This window comes from Uranotaenia lowii, chromosome 1 (genome assembly GCF_029784155.1).
Source record: "Uranotaenia lowii strain MFRU-FL chromosome 1, ASM2978415v1, whole genome shotgun sequence".
NCBI lineage: Eukaryota > Metazoa > Arthropoda > Insecta > Diptera > Culicidae > Uranotaenia > Uranotaenia lowii.
This window is the reverse complement of record NC_073691.1, coordinates 20,544,419-20,561,912: the sequence shown is the minus strand read 5'-3', so window position 1 is coordinate 20,561,912 and position 17,494 is coordinate 20,544,419. Positions and strand designations below refer to the sequence as shown.

The window sequence follows — 17,494 nt, the reverse complement described above, 5'->3', positions numbered from 1 at the left end:
TCTATCAGAGATTCCAGCACAGGTTTACGGTATGGCCAAAGGTACAAAGTTCTGCCAACTACTGGCAGCAGAGATATAGTTTAACTTTGCTCTCTATGGAAACATTGTTCCATGCTTGGAAAACTTCTTGCAAAAAGCTGCTGGGCTGAGGCGTCATTTTCAGAAAAGTATTGAACGAGAAAAATCCTCCTTTTCTCCGGTGTTCCCCATTTTTCCATTCCCCACTTGTTGAAGAGAAACACAGCTTTATTGTAGTAGTGGCACCCCTAGGTCTGATTCCAAAAGGCTCGGAACTTTTAATAAACTTTCATTCTGCTAATGGGTAAAACTTTGAGCTGTCCCACTTTTCCCCCAATTCTTGACTTGGTTGGTCCAGGCAGCAGCTTCCGGGATACCTACTTTCGTTGGAACACATTTCTCTCCCATCACTGATGGTTAGCTAAGTTTTGAGGGGTACAACAAAAAACTTGGAAGCAGATATTTCCAAATGACTTTATGACTATTCTGTTGAAAAATTGAGGAAAAACTTCGACGCAACATGACAGCTGGCTAAAAGTTTAAATAGCTGTCGGATGTTCTGGCTGACCAGGAAGGCTAATGGAACTGATCAATAATTATTACAGTTTAATGAGGAAATTGGTTGGAAAATATGTCAATCAAATAGCAAATTCAGGACCTTCAAGAAGAACCAAAGAAGGAGGGAAGTTTTGTAACATATTTACTCTGTGATGACCATCCGGAATTTCCGAGGAATTTTTATGATCTCTAGTGGCACAATTTTGATGTTTGATTGAAGTTCGATAATTTTTCTCCTACGTTGAGATTATGTTTTTGGTATAATGCCTCAAAAACAACTTTAATTTTTTTTTGTCGACTCGGTTTTTTTAGTTGGATACATTCAAGCTTTTTTAATGTTCTAAGCATAACAATATATTTTCTAGCTTAATCTCCACAGGGAAAAAATCTTAGTCGTTGTAAACAACATTTATTTTTGTTTTCAAAGGATAACTTGGAATCAATGTAGATGATTTTTCAAATAGTTTTGATTGTTTAACAGTTTTAATTTTTTAAATATTACTAAACATGAGATAATTATTTTCACGAACAGACGATTATTTCGATACGCCTGTCCATACTACCATGCAAGGTTGCCGAAATCATAGAAAAATCTGTAGTTTCACAGAATTTTGAGCAAGTTTTCAACACAGAATCACAGATTTATTTGAGCCAATTTAGATTTTTTCTTTGCATTTAAAAAATATGATAAGATTAGTAATTTTAATTGATTATTTCCGACCTAAATGTAAAAAAGTCTTAATTTATCATGAATTTTCAATGAAATTAAAGGCAATAGCAACACAGAGAATCATCAAAGAATTTTTGTGTAAAATCACAGAATGTCAGATTTTTTTTCTCAAAAACTCAGAATTTTTTTCGGCAAACTTGCTACCATGGTCATGAATCGACGATTATTACGAATCTCAATTTGAAGTTCTCCTACTTAACACGTCTGTTGCTCACACAAGATTAGATCAAAGACTAACTTGTGCTTTTGTTTACACTTTGTAGCTTTTTTTCCAGTGTTGCCACACAAAATGTTTTATTTGTTTTCATTATTTTTTTAATTTGTACATCACTAAAACAATATTCCAACACATTTTTTCTACGCAATACTGGGTAAGGTTAAAAAATGTGATACAATATTGAAAGTAAGGTTGCCAGAGTATTTTCAGCACGTTTCCGGGCCGGCAAATCAGAGCAATTTTCTATAAAAACCTGGCTAAATTCGGGCATTTGATTTAAAAATTGTCTACCAAAATCGAACATTATCCGGAAAAATTTTAACAAAATCCCGAAATTACTATACATAAATTAAGTGAAAAAATTGATGAAAATGTTTTTTAACAAAACTCTTCCACAGATTTTAAATAGAATTTAAGGCTTCCAAAAAACCTTTCACCATTTTTTTTGTTGGATTTGCCTTTTAAAGTAAATAATCCGGACAACGTGGCCGGGCCGGACTGTTCGCAAATTTTGTTTTAAATATCCGGGCAAACCTGGATAAAACCGTACAATCTGACAACCTTAGGCTAAAGGATTTAGACTGCCGAACTATTTCGTTTAGAGATCGTCATAGGATATTCTGGAGCAAAACTGTTACACAATTGTGATAAAAAAAACATAAAAATAATCAAAAATCCATGGCTAATATGATTGAATAATGAAAAAAAAGACGCAAATATATTAGTAGGCTTTGATATAATAATGAAAAACGACAGAATTGTGACAGCGTTATGGCAAAGTTTTGCAAACAGTGACAAAAATATGACTACCTAAATAATAAATAAATGCCAAAAGACACAATTTTTCCTAAATTGTGAAAAATGACGAACTATGACAAATATATGACACAGTTGAAAATGTTATAACAGAATTGAGACAAAAGTATGAGCATGTATTAACAAAACAGTGAAAGAAATATCACAACTTTATGACTGAATAACGACAAATGATAGAATGTCAACAAAATTTTGACAAATTTGTCTTGTAAAATATAGCAAAAATGTGACATACGGCAAATTTTGGCTGAGTTGAAACCAATTGTAAAAAAATTATGACAAAATTATGTCATAATTACAGCAAAATTATGAGAAAATAATGACAAAATACTGACACCATAATGAAAAAATTTCGACAAAATATTGGAAAACATATGATAAATGACAAAATTTTGACAATATTATAACAAAAATATAGCAAAATGTTAACAAAATTGTGACACAATATGGCAATAATAATGGCAATAATTTAACGAATTGATGAATAAATTATGAAATGATATATAATAATTCCATGACAAAGTTGTGATAAAAACATGTCGAAGTTATTATGAAATAATGACAAATATATGCAAAACTTATGGCGATATAAAAAAATATGCCGAAAGATTACATTTAAACCAAATTGTGATAAATGTAATTTTTTTACAAAATTATGACAAAATTTTAATAAAATAGTAATGAAAATATGACAACTTTATGAAAAAATAATTGACAAATGGTAAAATTATGACAAAGCTATGAAAAATGATAAAATTCGGAAAAATTTCGAAAATATAGCATAATTTTGACAAATGATTTTTTTTTTTACGAAATTTTGACACAATTGTTATAAAACCATGACAAAATTATGATCAGTGATAAAATTATGTCAAAATTGTGCCATAATCATGTTATCAGATTTTTCCCAGCTTTACAAACTGTGACCCATTTTGGGTAACAACAATAAGAAAATTATTTTTAATCAAATTTTGATGATGGAGTAAGGTTATACGATGAAAAGAATCTTTACTCAGAGAACTGATTTCAAAACCTCGAAAACTAATTCCAGGTTCAGAGCTCAGCTACATTTTTTTTTTAAAGTCACTTATTGATAGAAATTCATTTCTGAATACTTAATTTTAAATAAGATTTCTCTCATTTCAGAGATTCTTGTTCCTTATAATCAAAATCGGAATTATATTTCTGTTTTCACATTTCGCAATATGTATCCAGTTTAGGATTCTTGATTTTCCTTGATTCTTCCTTGAAAATTGAAATGAATAGCTGTGTTCAAAATCCTCGTTTCAATTTGGTTTTACATTTCCTTCCAAACTTGATTCATGATTCTCGGAACACATAGATACGCGTTTTTTCACATTTAATTAACATTTTTCCGAATATGAAAAAAAATATTAAATTCATTCTCGGTTTTTGTTTGATATTCAGATTCGAAGTTCATGAGCAAAAAAAATTTTATGCTAAATTCAAACATAACAAAGCTTCAAAATGGCGAAATGGAATCATCATTTATTCAAATTTTCAAGTTGGAATAGAAATACATAACTGAAATAAAGAATAATCATTGAAATCCGAAACATCCGATTTCTAACTATGGAATCATGGTTGAGTGCTCTGTAATTGATTTCAATTCCTGGCTCATATTTCTTAATTCAAAAACCGTTTTTATGTTCATTTCAGGAAACGTATTGAAATTCTGTAACAGATAGAAAATTCAAATTTTAAATTTAGGTTTTAAATTCAGATTCAGATCCAGCTCGTAAATGAGTGCCAATCAAAATAAAACTATCAAGATAATAGTTATCTTGATAGTTTTATTTTAATTGGATCGGTAAGGAATTCAAATTGCAAGAGATCGAAGGCTTATAACTCTGATTGATAGTTCAATTTTAAAATTCAACCAAAGTCAGTTCGTATGCAAATTCTGCTGAGAATGGCAAAAGTTAAGTTGAATTTGAGTTCATTTTGCAAGTTTTGTCTAATAAGAAACTTTTTTTTAAACCATCCAAAGGAATTGATTTTAAATTAAAAGTGATTGATGATATAGAAACATGTATATTCTCGTAAAGAAATTGCATAGTTATAAACTTTCACCTTTACTTTTAAAATTGAACAATTTCAGATTTTTTTTTTAAATTGAAGGTTTTCTTTAAAAAAAATTCTTGTAAGTTCAAATTGAATAAGTTAATTTATGCTGGCCAGATTACCCGGACTTGTCCGAATATGAATTTCAGAATATTTGGAAAAAAGTTTAGCCCTTCCCGGTTACCCAAATTTTTTTGAAGATATCCTGATTTTGTACGGATTCATTTACATTTTTTCGGAAAATCAAACGCAAAACTCAAATTACATCATTTGAATTTAAAATTCCATCGCCCAAAAATGAAATTTTTCAAGTAAGATTCCTTAAAATAAATAAAAACGATATTTTTGGAAGCCTGAAAAAAATATGATTCAAATATTTCTTTTTTTTTTTAATTTTTGTTGAACAGTTCTGGATTTTTGTCATTTTTTTTTAATATTGCCCTGATTTTGGTTTGACAATTTGAAAATAGAATTCCCGAATTTGGCCAGGCTTAAAATAAAATAGCCTGGATTAGCCCGGCCCGGATGCGTGCGGAAGATTTTGATGCAAATTTTAAGATTTCAAGCATCGATGAAAATAAGTTTCCTCTTTTGTTACAAAACAATTCTTTATACAAATCCTTACGATCATTTGAAGGTTTTCAGGATTTATTTTCAAAAGCCTCTATTTAACACAGGTTTCTCGTGTAGAAGAACTTGAAAATGAACAATAAAATATTATTTTTAATTTTTAAATTCATTCAGTGTTTGAGCAAAAATGTCATAGAGAAAAAAAATAGATCACAACCCCCCCCCCCCCCCCCCCCTTCCATAAATCAGTTCTTCCTACGGCCCTGCTTAGAACTATCGTAACTAGAAATATCTAAGGTTTCTTATTATCACCTTAGATATTTCTAGATTGGATGAGTTCATTTGCTGCAAACGTGTGTGAAAGAAACAAAGCTACTTAAAGATTTTTTCAAGTTGGGTGGAACACAAAGCCTTAAAAAACTTGAATAAACCAATCTAATGATTGCAAAACCATACATTCGACACTTTTCTGATAACAAGTAGACCTCCTCATCTTTATCATTAACAGTGCCTTGTTTTTCAATCTGTGATTCGATGTTTTCATAACACAACATATATTGCACTTAAAGGAATTTCAACCCAAAAACTTGTTTTTTTTTGCTTTTGCTCATCTACTGACAATAGATTTAAGATGGGGTTTAAAGAAACAATTGCAATTTTTAAACATTTATCAAACATTTATGGTTTTCTTTTTCAGATTAAAATAAACCTAAATCTATAGCACTGTATACGATTTTAATCAAAAAACATACTCTGAAAGTTCATGCTCGTGAAATTTGTCCGCAATCCTGATAGTTGTTTTCTATGGTTAAATAAGAGTCTTCCTTAAGGTACCCATTATGCCCTTATCTCCCCTAGTAGCCTTAAAAAGTTGCGCTTAGTAAGCCATTCCGTCTTTTCCACCGGACGGCCGATTCAAAACAGTCCTATTCACCGGATGAACAAACGATCATAGCAGCAGCCAGTGATAGATAATTTACTGAACTGAATGAGATCGCATAATAACTCTAAGTAATTTCGAGCTGGATAAATATTAGTCAAAATTAACACATATTTTCCTCTTATATCCAATCAAAATCGCAGAGAAAAGAAAACCAAATGATAATATTGAGAAAAAAATTGATTTCCTTTCATCTGAACCGCTTGAATCAATAACCATAGCCCGGACAAGACCGGCCAGATAAACATATGCCGGGTCGGTACCGATTCTTGGAAGTAGTATGGCGGATCGACCGACGACGACGACTGGACCACGGAAATTTGTTTTTCTTGCCTCCTCCCTCCGGGCAAGAAATTTCGATTTGCAAAGCTCGAGTATGTAGCTCAAAGCATCACCAGATGTGTTTATTTTGGTTTTCTCCCATGATTGATTCCGATCATCGGGTAATTTATTTGTTCTATTTTGGGTCCGGACCTATGGAGGTGAGCTGGTCCGGTCAATCGAAATTATTTTTGCAATGAAACGAAAAATTATTCGTGAATTATGAGTCTGGTTTCTAAAATTCTCTATTTTCAACAAAGGAATTTCAAATTCAGTGTTTCTTCTTTAAGTTTTAAAGGTCTAAACTCAAAGTAGTTCACACGGTCGTATCAATTAATGAAGGACTTAGTCAAAGTGAGTGTATCCTCACATAAATAGCTACACATTAAGGTGGCAATGGGAAAAATTTCATGATCGAATTTTGAAAACCGACCATATACATTTTGTAGATTGGCCCAAAAAACTGACCTGTGCAAATTTTCAGCTCATTCGAACTTGTTTAAGAGGTGACTAATAGCACTTAAAAATTCGATGTTTTGACCTTCAAAAATCATCTTAGAGAGGACCAAAGGAAATTCGGAGAGTTGAAATTTTAAAAATGATGCCTTATGACTTAAAAATGCATGGAACGTGGAGATCTGATATTATCTAAAAAAAGTGGTAAAAAAATCGACTTTCTGGGACGTTTTTCGGAAAACCGACCAAGTCCAAGAGATGCGATGTTTGTCAAAATTTTGTTGTGAGATAACACCAGGTCTTGGCGTTCCTTGCATTTCTAAATCACTTGGCATCAAAATTAAAATAATGATTTTCCAAATTTCCTTTGGTCTCCCCTTAGGTGATTTTTGAGGCTCAAAAAATGGAAACTTTGAGTCACATCCCTAAATAAATTGCGATTAATACGAAATGTTGCACAGGTAAGTTTTTTTGAGGCCAATCTACAAAATGTATATGATCGACTTTCGAAATTCGACATGATCCATTTGGCTGCCACCCTACTACACAAACATACATCTAACCTTCATATGTGATGTGGTTGCCTCGTTGCTGGCACATAAAACTTGAACTGCTCGGGGGGCAAACTTGCAGTTAATAGAGAATTAAATATTTATCCAGCACAATGAAAAATATATTCTTGGCTAGTTGGGTAGATATCTACAGCTGGTTGTGTTGGGTAGCTTGCATCGGGACGACGAAAAACATCGATCCCCAGCCAAGGGGTTCGAAACTATGCTTCGATAGGTGGGTTCAACTTCAGAATAAAATTGAGAAGTGTTATTTATTTCAATAGAATGTGGCTTACCTTCAGTCAAAACTGGGGAATATTATATCTGCAAAAATAAAAAAAATAAAAAAAAGTTAACAAAAAATGCACTAAATAAACCAAACAATTAAAGCAATTTGATTTGAATTCTCAGTTCAAGGGTGAACTTCTTGAGTTTAGTTTCATATTCGATCGTTATTGATCGAGAGGGGAAACTGATGGTTATAGACGTAGTCAGAATTTGTTTTTAAATTTCTTTACTTAAAGCTTAGTTTCTTTAGAAATAGGACACTTTATTTTGCTTATAGCTCATTTACTAGTAATCGGGCATTCAAAATTTTGACAGACCTATTTTTTCGAAATTTAAAACTTACGCGCTTTTGAGATATTTACGATGTAAGAGAAAAAGAAAAAAAAATTACTTTGCACAGTTTCCTTCAAAATCCGTCATTATCAAACTGAAAGCTGACACAACCGTTGATTATTAAAAGAATTTATGTGTGTGAGTGGTGAAAAGTATGCAAATACTGTTAAAAATGTCCACAAAGTTCAAATTAAGCATTGGAGTGAAGCACATGATCGGCAACTAAGTACGGTTAAGGGTCATCAGGAAAGTCTAGTCTCATACCAAAATTTTTAGTTATGAATAAGCGAAAAACTAAGTGTAGATCGCTGAAATGTCCAAAACAATTATCTCCGATAAGCCGGAAGTGTTGCCTAGTTATGAGTCATTCAAACGTAACCTCAAACAACAAGTTTTTGCTAGTTCCCGAGCTCGTAAGCTCTATAGCCAGTACCGAGGCTAGGAGGCAGATGATTTTTTATTAACGCCAAAACTAATGAACAACCCTAATTTAAACAAATTTTAGCGATTCAATCCTATACCATATCTATTAGTGGCAGGGTCCCTAGCATATAAATGTAGGTACATATGTATTTGCTGGTTATTTTATAAAAAAATAAAATGATTTGTCAAGATTCTACTCCTGTGGAAAAAAACAACAATTTTCAAAACAAAAACTTTGGTTTTTGCTGATTTCAAAAGTCTAAAAAGAGTAATCTTGTATATACCCTTTATACTTTATGCTTAATCTCATGATGCTTTTACTTCGTTATTGCCAGATTTTGCCAGCAGAAATTCCATTGAAAACGCTTCAATGTGACTCATAAATAATCGAGTTTTATAAATTTCGAAACAGCTGAATCCACTAAATTCCCCTCAGTTTCTTTCAAAAGAGAAGTATTGGACCGAAAAGTAGCAGAAATTAAAGGTAGAGGATGCAGCCACCTAAAATACAGTTTAGACGAAGCTTAAGTTTGAAAATCTGATGAATATCATGACTTAAAAAGTGTGCGCCGGCCGATGGGAGGTACCTAGAATGAAATAGAAATTTTTCCTACAAAAAACGATGATTTATTTTTTTCAAATTTTTTCATGATCTATCATAGGATTATCTTTATTTACTTCATAGAAAATATTTAAATTAAACGAATGGTTTTTAGATTCACGCATTGGTTACTGACCCATTTCTAGAAGAACTAAGCTTTATTTTCAATTTTCTAACATCATGCGATTTTTACCCTACTTAGGCAAAGGGAGGAATAAAATAGAAATTAATGGAAATCAAAGTTTTCGATAAATTTGTGATGGCGTTAAGATATCAATTTTAGTAATTTTTGGTTTTTCTGAAAATAAAGCTGTTACAGAAATATTATAAAGGCTGTTGCATACATTTAGAGGTTAAAAATTCTACAAAAATTATAAGCAACAAACGCGTGATATAAAACAATCATTCTTCACAATATGGGAAAAGGTTTAACAAGGTGTCACTTTAATTTGTATTTTGTTGCATCTTACGCCAGACAGGTAACTGAATTTTTTTAATATCTATTTGAATTTTCAATCTGCTTTTTGTTGAATTTATTTGAAAAAAAAAAATGGTAATTTTCCGAAAAATATGTATACACCAACAGTGCTGTGTTACCACCGATATAAATTTTGTAGGTGATATTATCAAGCCAATCCGTCATAGCGGGTAAAATTTTCGAATTTGTGCATCAATTGCTCGATTGTTTTTTAAATATTCAATGAGAATCAAAACTTTTAAAAACTAGCTTAAGATGTTAGAAACTAAATCATTATCGTTTTGTTATCATTCAACATTAGTTGTCCTTTTTTCGCATGGATTAAGAACCAAGTTGGTTTATTCATCCCGAGTTATCATAAAATTATAACTAGATTACAATATACTAAATTAAGGTTGCCAGGTTGCCCGGTTTTATCCGACAAAGTTAGGGCCGACCGGCCCGGCCCGGTTGCCTGGATTTCATTGAAAAATGCCCGGATTTTTCCCGGATTTATTCATTTTATTTGGCAAATCAAACGAGAAAAACACAATTTGTGTGGTAAAATTTCTTTATTTATGCCACCAAAACGAAATTTTTCGAGCAGGTTTTATAAATATAACCATGGTAGGTTTTTTATCTGTCGAAGCAATTTGATGAAAAAATTTTTTTTTTCAATTTTTTTTTCTTGATCTTTGTTGAGTAATTTTTGAATTTTGACAAAATTTGCCTGGTTATTGCCCGGATTTCAGGTCCTCAAATTTGAAATCAATAGCCTGGATTTTGTCAGATTTTTGTATACAATTGCGCGGATTTGAAAACAAAACTACAATTTTTTCAATTTTTAAATTCTTGGGTCCAAAATCGGAATCTTTTAAGGACCTACTTACAGGGTGTTCAATAAGTTCGAACACCCTTTTTACCAAATGGTGTGGTAAAGCCGTAGCATATACATCTATTTTTTTTTCAGAGTAATTTTGTGCTATTATCAAACTAACTATTTCTGGTGACGAAAAACTAATTTTAATTAAGTGTTCGTTTTGTAAGCATTTTCACATCACAAGTACTGGTAAACGCAAAAAATCTAATTTATTGATCAAAATAAATAGTTTAGAGGTCACCGAATCTGCCTCCCTTGGTCAAATTCTCATAATCATTGAAGATGTCGAGAATAAACAAGCAGAACAAGCAGAGAATAAACAAGAATTCCTAAACTTGTCTCATATAACATCTATTTATTTGTATTATGTATGAAATGTCGAAAAAGTAGCTACGTGCTGCTGATTTTCATCCAAAAGCTTATCAACGTGATGAAGCATAGAATATTTGCACATCATAAATAGATGAAAACCATTAAATATGTGCTTGTGTAACTTTGTGTTAAGTTTACATTGGTCATTAATGGATTTATTGGCCAATTTTGCATTTAGTGTTTATTTTTATACAGAATAAATAACACAGGTTTTTGGAATTATTGGCTCGAAATTAAAAGTGCCTTGCCCTTAAAACATAACTCTCTTGGATTGGTTAGTTATATCATACATGTTGTCGAGAATAAACAAATACAGGAAAACTATTTTGACTCTCTATAAAAATCGTCAGTACTCTTATGGGGAACGAAATTTCAACAATAGAGGAGCGTGCCGCGTACAGCGGACTCGAGAAACCGCTGAAGCTCATATGATTGGTTTAAGGGGGCGGTAGGGTCTAACGGGTAAAAAAAACACCATTTTCACGAATTTTTTTAGAGCTATTGTTCAAACAAATGCATTAAATTTTTTTGCATTATACAAAGCATTGTTAAAAAAACATTTAGTAATTTTTTCCTAGAAAAATATTGAAAAATGAGCTGGTGACGGAGCACTTTCGAGGATGCCTTTTAGAAAACAGGATTTGCGGTGGACACTGTATCTCAGCTCAGAACCATCTGAAGTCGAAAAACCAGAGCAAAATATTTTTAATAGATGTTTTTCTGGACCCCAACGATTTTATTTAACTTAATTTTTTTTTATGAAACTTGTGCAAGCGTTGCTAGTCTCTCGAAAGAGGTCTCAGCGATTTTGTGTGTAGATTGTAGTTTATCGTATGCAGTGGGATTTCTGGGGGTTGAACTATTCCTCTGGAAGGCGAGACCATTAACCAGAAGGCGAAAAGTACGCAGCCATCACTACCGGTTCCACTACTCACCACCAGAGACCGTAAACTACCTGAGCGAAGCGAAGAGGCAAAACGGCGAACAACCAAATTAGACGAGGCAAGAAAAGGCGCGAGGCGAGAGCAACGACCGGCTGGAGTTCAAAGCCTGCCGAGAATAACGTCCATCGGCATTTTGGATTCAAACTCTGGCGAAACAACACAGAACCAAATATATAAAGTGTTACAATACCAGAAGCCGAAATATTTGGATATCAGGTACAACCCGTCATTTTGCTCTCGCCGATAAACCCCAATAACTAATCCTTGGATCCTAAATTTAGGACCTCGCTATTTTTGGATAGAATTCCAACCCTGATTCGCCGTCAATTCGATTTGAATCCACCGGTACACCCGTCTGCACGCCGCTGTTTGGAGGGTATATCTGCCGCTACACAACGATAAACCCCTCGGCGGCCTTGGAGATTCAAATCTTCCGACATTCGGATTTGAATCAGCCGTTGACTTGCCGCATCGCATCCGTCGCTGGTTTGGGTTGAATTCCCACCGGCGAACTTCGGATCAGGCCAACAACAACTCCGTGCCTGGTTCAGCACCCCAGGTGGGGCCAGGTACACAACTCACCGTGAGATCGCTACGCCTCTCGAGAGTCGTCTCACCGAGGACGCCATCAGCAGATCGCCGCGTCGGTGCAAGGATCCGACCTCTTCAAACCCGAGGTTGAACCGCAACGAGGATTGGATCCAGGTGGTAGCAGCAACAGGTCAGATACAACCATATTTTATATTGTGAAGTGGTGGGCAAATAAAACCAAGCTTGGATTGTTCAACAATAAATTAGTGTGTTAAGCTAGAAGGTGGAAATGTTTCTTCCTCCGGAAATTCTCTGCATCTTGCATTTTATTCAGTAAGCTTGCCGACCCTAGGGATTGTTTAGGGAATCTCTGGGACGCCTGCCGACTGACTAGTGGCTAGTCTTACACTTGTGAGGCTGTTTGAAGTAAAAACTACGATTTTTCACGAGAAAATCCGCCATTTTTTATCTGTAAAATCTACCCAAAGAAAAAAAAAAGAAAATCGTTGGGGTTTGGTATTTTATATGTAGAAAATATGTTCCAAATTTGAAGAGAATCGGTGAAGTAGTTTTCAAATGACGATGTCCACTGACTTTAAAAATGTGCTTTCGAGTAAAACGCGTTTGAAGTTTCTGCTCTAGAATTCTTGCAGTATTAGATAAGAGAAGATAAAGGCCTACAATTTCTACAGTTTTGCTTCGATTGACTTGAAAATTTGACACAACATTCTTGAAATGTTTTACAATAAGAAAATTAAAAAAAATAAAAATCGATTTTTTGAAAGTGTTAGACCCTACTCCCCCCTTAAGGTAAAAAAAAATCCTGAACAAAAGGTGTGATTGACCATTATTGAATTACCTTTCCGTTAGAATTTAAAAAAAATCTGTTCCGTTGATTTTGAATTACCGTTATTTTAATTTCAGGGCTAGAAGCGACCATGAGGCAAAAAAGTAGGGCAAAATAGTAACTTTGAAATGAAATAAGGGCAAAAATAGTGACCATATCAAGTCAAAAATTACATCAGTAGGGTCATCTATAATTGCAACCTACAAATCAAATGATGAATTTGCCAATTCTGGATAGTTCAACCCTTTACTGCATACGAGCCCATATATGTCTCCGATTTTTTTCACTTTTTTTGGCATAATGCAGTACTGTAAAAGAACTCCAACAATTTTAATGCATCAACAATTCATCAAACAGTTTTTTTAAAATATAAACATTTATTTTTCATTCGAAGGCTCATTTGCTGTGAAGCCTAAGGAGCCGAGTTATGTTTTATGTTCCATCTTGGTCCATCTAGGTGTTCCATCTTGCCATAGAAAGCTATCCTCGATCAGCTGATGTTTTGTAGTGGGAAACCATCATCGAAACTCGTAGATATAAGCTTCAGCAATCGTACAACCGCAAGTTCATCAAACAGTTATTAAACTTTAAAAAAAATTAAAATTATCTTATGAATTGCTTGGTAGGAGGCCAACAAAGTTATTTCCGTTGAAGAAATTTATTTATTTCAGAACGAATTTGTAGTACCTGTAGTAGAGGGTTAAGACGCTTTTTTATAAGAATTTATAAGCCCATTGTAAAGAAGAAAATACAGTTTATCAAATGGCATCAGACTGAGTTAATTTTGAACATTTTTTTTTATTTCAAATGTCCTAATTTCTATAAAGTTTCGTTTTTTGGTTTAAAACTTGTTTGCAGAATTATGAAGTTATCTTTTTTAAGAGTAAATCTAAAGTTTAAGGTTGAATTGAAATTTGATATACAAAAAATTACTTATTTAAAAAAGAGCTAAAAAAGGCTGAACTTCACTTTTAAATGAAAAAAAAAATAAAGAAAATTTAAAGTAATTTCAAAGAATAAACGAATCACAAACGTTGACGAAACCACGTTTTTATGAAGAGTCTTGATCTGAAAAACAAATAATCAAGTTACGGATATCCGCGTTAACAGATAATCGAGTTCGACCTGTAAAAGAAATTTGATAGTGAATTAAGAAAAGGGCAAATGCGTTAGCAAATGCTGGGTTGTAAAGTATGTTTTGAGATCTACATTTTGATAGCACAAAGTTATCTGAAATTAATTTGATTTCCAAGAAATTAACAAAACAAAATTATATTTTTGCTGGGAGCTGTCAAACTTTGAATGCGTTTTTCTCTAAACAGTGATATTGGCGCATTCGCGTATTCAAAATTCGGGCAAAGTTGCAAAAACGGTTTTTAAACGTAATATCACAGAGAACCAGAGAACGGGCCCCGAATAAATATGTGTCGAATCCGTGTGTAAGAATTTGAATCGTCGGCCATTTTAAAACCGTTAAAATTGGCCTAAAAACAGCACCATCTAGTGACTCTTAGCTAAGTGACTCAACTGTTGTTGTCGATTTTTTTTGTCAACAGTTGAGAACACTCAGAACATAATAAACCCAAAATTTACTTCCAGGTCGCACCAAAACAGAGTTCAGCTAGTTTTCTTTTTTTGGGGTGTAGAAAAAGCAACATAATGAAATTTGCAGCAGGAACTATATGCTCTTTGAACGAAATCATTTTCTTTTGGCAATGTTGCCTTATTTGATACTCGTTTTGTATTGAGACACTGATTTCTTTTGAGAAAAAAAAGCAAACATTATTTAGTTGTTTGAAGAGAAAGTTCATATAAGATTTTAATTATGTGTCTGTTTTAATATGAATTATAATTTCAAAAATAGTTCAGTCAACATTTGCCGCAGGATTTCTGTATGATGTTTTAATTTATGATACCCCTCTAATGGATAAACTCCCCTTTTTGTTTAGGATCAGATTTTTTAAATCAAATTTCACTAATAACGAAGCATTTCAAATCCAATTAATCGAAAGTATCACCACCCATCTTTGTTCGAACATTACAAAATTCTAGCATGTAAACATCGCGTCATTTCTGCCAGGATAGGACTTTAGTACCTACTTCCGAAAATATTCGAAAATTGGAATAGCTTCTTAATATCGAATTTGGCCAGAGCAAAGTTATTACATGGAGGTTACCCGGACACCTAAGAATCCTAAGAATTTCAGGGAATAGCAAAAGGCATTTAAAAGCAACTCGATATAAAGTTTTATAAATTCTTCAAATATTACTCCCTTCTATTATACTTATTACAGATATCCGATAACACCATGCGCCAAGTTTTGATCAATCCTACCGAGATAACAATTTTGTGAAAGAAAAAAGAATACTGAACGAATTTTTAAATTTGTATTCATCATCGAAATTTATTCTAAATTATAAAAAAAAATTCAATTTAGTCTTGATGAAGTGAATTTCATGTCGACAAAACAAACACAGGCCAAAAACTGAAAAACCATATACAATTATTTTAATACCCGTTTGAGTGACTGAAAATAAATTTGGCTTCGAGCGCATTTTTCATTCGTTGAAGGTACTATCGTCTGAGCGTGTAGAAAAAATGGAAAAAATAAAAGTACCGGTAACGATATCTGGTGGCTCTTAGCTAAGTTGCAAAAATGGCGTCGTTTATTTTGAAATCACGGTTGGTATTTTTACACACGTTTGGGGCTCCAGCCCGAACTCTGGTTCTCTGTGGTAATATGTAGTCATTTGTATTTAAATTGTTGAAAAAAGTGACTTTAGTGACCAAATTTTGAAAAAAGTAACTGGTGAGTGGCCAGCTCAAAAAAAGTGACAAAGTTACTAAAAAGTGACCAACTTCTATCCCTGTAATTTGTGTTCGAACTTATTGAATTCCTTGTACCTATATAAAGTTTTTTTTTTCAACTCATCATGAACGGATATTTGAGAGCATAAAATACGATTAAAACTTATCACAGCAGGCGACGAAAAAAAAACACCCACGCAACTCCATGGACTGCATTCGGAGCTGAACGTTAAACGACCCGAACTTTGCGGCTTCTTATTGACAACTCAGTTTTTCTAACTTTTCCCTGTTTTCGAAAATAAACACTTATTCGACATATTCGAAGTAATATATAATTTTCCCCGCGCAATTCGCTTCTCACAACTAACGACTCGAGCACTTAGACAAAAATTTACTTTTCGGATTATGCGTTTCAGAAGCATTTGACAACCGATAATCGGCAAATAATGCAACTCCATCGTCATTCCACGTAAGTTGAAATTTAATTGATTTTCAGAATGATCCTCTTTCACCAAATCAAATTTTCAAACCTTTGCAATTTGCCCACGGAAACGTGACTAGGAATCGGTACCGCGAAAAACGAGCACCATGGGAAAAAATCACATCGCAAGAACACGAAACCAAAACACGTCCGCACCCGACAAATGCTAAAGTTGAACTGAATTACTGTGCTTGAATGGTGAAAAAGTATAAAAACAATATCAAGAATGTCAACAAAGTTCAAACAAAGTGAAAGAGTGAAATACATGATCGGAAACTACGGTTAGAATCAGGCAACTCAAGGCTTATACCAGAATTTTAAATTATGAGTATGTATAAAACTCAGTGTACATCTCTGAAATTTTAGAAATGTTTTCCCTGAGAGGCTAGAAGTGTTGCACAGCAATCAATCGTGTAAACTAAACCTCAAAAAACATATTTTTGCTAGTTCCAGAGCTCGTAAGCTGTGTAGCCGGTGCCGACCCAATGCGACAGATAAATTTTGATGGACGATAAAACCTGTGAAATAAACAATGTTTCACAAGTAACGGCAGTTGAATTCGGTCATTTTTCTGGTTCTGACAAGGTCCCTAACAGAATAAAGTTTATATTTGCTGTTTGTTTGAGGAAAAATATCATGTTGCGGAAAGACTCTGTTTCTGTGAAAAAAAAAAACACAAAATTTTCATGACGAAAACTTTGGATTTTGGTGTTTTCAGCTGAAGTTCTTTAGCTGAAATGTCAATAAAAACGTGTTTAGTGGCACAAAAATAATCAAGTTTTGGTAGTTTAGAAATTTTTAATCCACCGAAATGTCTCCAGTTTCTGTCAAATACGAAATATTCGTTAAAACAGAAGCGGAAATTGAAAAAGATAGATGCAGTTACCTAAATCACCGACTAATTAAGTTTTACTGGAAAAATTTGATCAACATCATAATTTAAAAAAAAAATGTGCACCGACCGATGGGAGATACCAAGAATAAAATTAAATTATTTCTTACAAAAAATGATAATTTCTTTTTTTTTTTATTGTTTTTCATAAATAATCATAAGCAACCCAAGCAACCAAAAGTCCCGTAAAACAGGTAATAAAACGCTCACTCATGGGGCTGAGTTTGATTGATATGATCTTCAATTCAGCTTCCAGCGGTCTTTCAAATCAGCTTCCACAAAAATCGTAAAATGAGTAAAAAATCTCCTTCTATCTCAACTGCACCCTTGGCATCGGTTCATATCATCTACATGGTGCCGCCATGATGCCACGC

The 17,494-nt window shown here is 33.3% G+C and overlaps 1 protein-coding gene across 1 annotated transcript in view; it reads right to left on the bottom strand.

The window, feature by feature from the left end:
• Positions 1 to 17,494, bottom strand: part of LOC129739801 (uncharacterized) — a 182,056-nt gene that overhangs the window by 91,226 nt on the left and 73,336 nt on the right. Inside the window, exon 2 of the mRNA XM_055731320.1 lies at positions 7,559 to 7,586. The gene's annotated coding sequence lies outside the window, so the exon portion shown is untranslated. The remainder of the gene's footprint in view (positions 1 to 7,558; positions 7,587 to 17,494) is intronic.